The following is a 6,000-nucleotide window of genomic DNA, read 5'->3' as shown; positions in this document are numbered from 1 at the left end:
GTTGAGTCAGGAGTAGAAGAGAATGTGATGAATGATATAATGATTATATGGTTTAGGTCAGGGGTCTCAAACTCAAGGCCCGGGGGCCAAATCCGGCCCGCGACTTCATTTCATGCGGCCCCACAAGAGCTTGCAAAGAATATCTGTTTATTATACAGTTACATGCCGCTTTACAGAAGCACATTGCCCATAAACTACATGCCCCACAATGCATCTCAAATTAGACTTTTTCTCGGAATTTCACTTTTGTTTTTTAAACCTTACTTTTTTTTCAAAATGTCACTTATATTTTTCTTTTTTTACAGAATTTTTATTTTCTTTTTAAATCATTTTGTGACATGCGCACTAAAAGAGACTTGCAATTGTTTGCCCTAGACTTCTGCTTTCAGACGTAGTTAATTATGAAGTTATTACCCTATCTGATAATAATCCAATGCAGAGGCAATCATGTAATATAATATAATACATTATTTTATATATATTAAATATTTATATGTATATATGTATATAGTCTTAAAGTTACAACCGGCCCTTTGAGTGCAACCATGATGCTGATGTGGCCCGTGATGAAATTGAGTTTGACAGCCCTGGTTTAGGTGCTTCAGACTCAGAACAGAGAGGCAATGCTAATCTCTGAAAAGGTTAGAATACGTTAAAAAGACTTGAAGAGTATTTATTTTTTGAGAGACGAGCGAAGAAAACCACTGAAAGCTTTGCTTGATGAGAAATGAGTTTCCGCCCTACCTCCTATTACCTGCCAAGTATTTCTGGAGTTCATGTGTCTGCTCTTTTCCAATCACTTTCCAATTACCGCTTCTCGGTCAGGAACTTTTGTCTTCCCTTCAAGCTGCTTCATCACTACAGAAATCTTTCTCCTCGGTTTCCTCTCTTCTCTTGTTCTTTATTTTTCTCATCTTCTCTAAAAACAGAGACGTGTCATGTCATGACTGCTAAGATGTTGTTGACACTCTCTTTTGTGTTTATTATAACTTAATATAACAGGTGGGCACCCGCCTGACTCTTTCAGTTGTGTTGTTTGTTTACATTTTACAGTGACGTTGACGTCACTTCTTCTTCTTTGGCACGTTAGAGCCCACTACTACTATTGCAATACTGCCCGAGTGGCTGTTATTGTTAAATAATGTTTGTGTTCGTTCGGATGAATTTCTTTGAGCTATGACTTCTTTATCCTCTTCGTAATGCAGACTGAGCTCTGTGTAATTATGTATTATGTTTAAGTTTATTCATGGTAATGCTCTGGGATGTGGTGTCCAGGGCTGCTGGGCCTTCTTAAAGGTTGTTTTGTGTTTTTCTGTATTTTTCGTTTTGTGTTTGAATGTTTTGTATGTCTGTTTTACATTAATGGTTGAATCTAGCAATCTGTAGCATGTAGGCCTATGCGTAACAAGTGACAGGAACATTATTTGCTATTATTTCCAGACTGGATGAATTAAAGGGTATACAAATCATTCATTTGAATATCAGACGCCTATTGCCCAAAATTGATTTACTTCGGATATGGGTTGTTCTACATAAATCTAAAATCATCACACTCTCTGAAACTTGGCTTAATAGTAACATTTCTGATAGTGAACTACAAGTCACAAATTATTTGCTTTACAGATCCGATAGATGCAGCAGGGGTGGAGGTGTGGCTATGTATGTCTCCTCTGACCTTGTGACTGAGCTAATTGTTACTTCTATAGAGCCTCTACATTTTGAATGCATTTTTCTTAAAATTATTTTTCATGAAAATAAATGCTTAACTATTGGTAGCATCTATCGGCCACCTTCTTCACCTGCAGAGTCTTTTAACCACATAATTGACACTATCAACTCCATTTCCTGTGGAAATGAAATAATCTTGCTTGGTGATTTCAACAGAAATTGGTTGGATAAATCATCTGATAGAGAGAAAAAACTTTTCAGTAGTCTAAATGTTAAACAGCTAATTAATGAGCCAACTCGTATCACTCTTAGAACCCAATCTCTGCTTGACTGGATACTGGTGTCACACCCTGACATAATCTTAAAAGCTGGTGTCATGTCGGATTGTTTCAGCGATCATTCAATTGTTTATTGCGTATGGAAAATCAAATTAATTAAACTACCTCCAAAACTAGTCAAAATCAGTATATAAAAAATATATAAAATTGAATGTTGATTTATTTATTAATGATGTTGTTGCCCTTAATTGGGACAGATTTCAACTAATACCTTTTGTACAAGATGCTTGGGATTTTCTGCATAAAGAGCTCACTGATGTCATGAACAAACATGCACCTGTGAGAACGGTTAAGGTCAAAGGTCAACATCTCCCTTGGATCAATTCTGAACTCATCAGTCTCTTTAGGGAAAGGGATAAAGCATGGTCGATATATCGTCATGGAAGAACTATAGCCAATTGGGAAGTATACAGGCATCTCCGAAATCTGAGTAAAACCAAAACCCGAAATGCTAAATCAAACTACTATAAAGAATCTCTCACATCGGACTTTAAGAATCCCAAGCAATTTTGGACTAAAATTAAATATATTTTAAATAAATCAGGTAAACATTCTATTAATAAAATAAGAACTGCTGATACAATAATTCATGACCCATTCTCCATTGCCCAAATATTTAATCAGCATTTCGCTAATGTATGTTCCACACTACTATCTGACTCCTATTTGACGACTGGTATTTCTAATAGTAACTCATACTGCAACAGTTCTTTTTCTTTTAAGAAAATGCTACCACACGAAGTTCATAATGCTATCACAGAATTAAAAGTGGATGGCAGTGCAGGATTCGATGGTATAGAAAACAGGTTCATAAAACTGGCGTCCCATATTCTCATGTACCCACTTGCTGATTTGTTCAACCTGTCTTTGTCCACCTGTGAGTTGCCGACTATTTGGAAATGTGCACGCATCATTCCACTGCATAAAGGTGGTGATTTACTTGATACAAATAATTTTAAACCAATCTCTATAATCTGCTCTATTTCCAAAGTTATGGAGAAAATAATTTATAATCAACTGTCACATTATCTCATTACTTATAATATTTTATCTCCGGTTCATTCTGGTTTCAGGCCTCCACAACAACTGCCCTACTTAAATTTACGAATGACTTGTACTCTGCTGCAGATGATGGTGAACTCACAGGTGCCATTTTTATTGACTTGTCAAAAGCCTTTGATTTCGTTGATCGATATCTGCTCTTGGATAAACTTCACGGCATTGGCCTTTCTAATAATACAGTGTTATGGTTTAACTCGTACCTTCACAGTAGAAAGCAATGTGTGGTTGTTAATGGAAAACAGTCTGACCTGTTGATCCAACAAAAGGGTGTACCCCAAGGATCAACTCTGGGCCCACTTCTGTTCTCTATTTACATAAATGATTTATCTTCTTGTCTCATTAATTGTTGTACTCACCTTTATGCTGATGACACTGTTATATATACATCCAAATCAGATTTTTCACAAATTCAGATCTCTCTTCAATCGGATTTTAATATCTTACAGGACTGGCTATCACACAATAAACTACTGCTTAACAAAACAACATTTTATACCATGGTCTTTGGTACCAGGCAGAAGCTCAAATCCAAACCTAATGTAGTAATAACATGTAAGGATGGCACTTCTCTGCATAAAGTTGATAGCTTTAAATATCTTGGTGTATGGCTAGACTCTGAACTTTCATTTAAACTACATATAAAGCATGTACAGTAATACAAAAAGTCAATTATTTTACGCTCAGTGTCCGAAAGAGAATTGCTTCTCAACTTATTCTTCCGATTATGGACTATTGTGATGTTGTCTACCAAAATGCACATAAATCAGATCTTGCTCCACTCAACACAGCCTACAGCAGACGATGCAGATTTGTTCTTGGTTGTCCTTTTCGTACACATCACTGCACAATGTATAACCAACTTAAATGGCCTTCTTTAAATGTAAGAAGACACGTGCATTGGCTTCAGCTGATATTTAAATGCATTTATCTTAACTATCCCCCTTATTTAAAGCAGTATGTTGTACCTTACTCACCAAATCATCAAGTTAGACATTCTGTTCAGATTTATTTCTCTGTCCCCTCTGCAAAAAATTTGATTGGCAGAAGAGCGTTCATGTTCAAAGCCCCAACAGACTGGAATACTTTACCTGATTTGAGAGCAACATTAGGAGATATGGATACATCTCTCAACACCCATATGAAACAGAACTGTAAGCAGATTTTCTTTTTCTTTATGGATATTTTACAAATCACTCCCTTTTCAAACTGTATTCTTGTTTGTTAATAACAACTGTTTTTACTGTCATATAGTATTTTATACTATAAGAGAATAGATGAAAATCTATTCTCTTATTTTTGCATAACTATAATGATCATATAAAGGTGTACCTTTACCTCACTGAGCTGAAGTTATCAGAGCCTCTCAGTCTTTCAGGAGAGAGCTCTCTAAAGCTCTCTCCCCCCGCGGCCGCTTACACAGTCAATTCCAATGTTAATAAAAGCTGTATACTGTATATTTTTTGGGAGTTTGCTTTATTTTTAATTAACACAAATACAAAATAAAAAAAAACATTATTTAAAAAAAAGAACTATTTCACATAAACCTCTGGTTTTTACTGGGGCTGGGGCAGTTCAACTTGATTTTTGGGGAGGGGAGTGCACCATATTGTATGGGCGCTGTACGCAATATAGGCGTAGTTCTGTTAGTATAAGATAATAAGATGTACTTTGTTGATCCAAAATCGGGAAATTGTGTTGTTATGAAATGAAAAAAAAAACGTTTTTTTTTATTTCTAACATATTTTTATTCTCGGTTCCCCCCATAGATTGATGCACCCTTAGCATTCACCTATACTGCCTATGCCAAGGGCCGGCCCTGCCTCCAACAGTGCAACACAATAAATACAGAAAAACAGAAAAAAGAGTGCAAGTGCAATCCAAAAAGAATAATAGTAAAAGAAAAGTGGAAAAAGAAAAATTTAAAAAAAAGTGAAATAGTGAAATAAAAAAAACGTATTGAACATGGATGAATAAATGCAAGACATATCACAGTGTTTTGTTAATTGAATACAGTGTTTCAGGTCAAAACTTTAACAACACTTTAGGTATTACAGGTGCGTACTTAATCTACTTTGACAAAACAATACCAATCAGACCCAAACACGGAAAAATGTAAAGCAACTATTAACCCTCTCTTAAGATACAGTAGTCCAACTTAATAATAACCAAGGCATTTCTGAATGATTCTGTCGAAAATATGCATTTAAAGGATATATACAGGATGTCAAACTGACAATGATGAAATAGGTAACAACATATGGATGCGAACATTGAAACCTATAAGTATAACATTGAAGTACATTGTCCTCAAATTAAGTTAGGAAAAGCTCTTGTGGTGGAAATATCTTTTAATAATAAAGATCAAGAGATTTTGTTTGATTATTTGGGGCGGGTCATCTCTAAGTGGCCGACCAATCACAACAGAGCATGGAGACATGTCACAGTAGAGGCACAACATACAAAGATAAACGTTAAAATGACAGAATATGTATACAATACAAACAAAATACAATTAGTTTCACCAAACACAAAAGGTGTGCACTAGTACTTCTGAAGGTATTTGTATTTTACAAGGGGTAAATTGGGTAACTCTAGTATACTGAGTCATCTAGTGAGATGACTATGTATTGTATTGCAGATAGTATCGGTTGTCACAAACCTCCTTTTCACCTGAATGGTCTTTATGCATTAGCACCCAACATTCTGCAACATGTATAACACAAGGGAAGCACAGATAAAAGATGATAAATTAAACATGATGCAAGATAAACATGAGAGTTCCCTTTTGGGTGCCATAAAATGGAGTAAATGAGCTCTAGTGGGACCTTAATGACGAAGGATGCCCCTCCTCAGGGTTACTTTCTGTATGGAAAACATTGTGAAGTGCCAGCATACATTTAAAACAACTTGATCTCTCATTAAAAAGGCTAGT

This window comes from Pseudochaenichthys georgianus, chromosome 9, assembly GCF_902827115.2.
Source record: "Pseudochaenichthys georgianus chromosome 9, fPseGeo1.2, whole genome shotgun sequence".
In the NCBI taxonomy this organism is placed as follows: Eukaryota; Metazoa; Chordata; class Actinopteri; order Perciformes; family Channichthyidae; genus Pseudochaenichthys; species Pseudochaenichthys georgianus.
Note: the sequence above shows the minus strand (reverse complement) of the source record.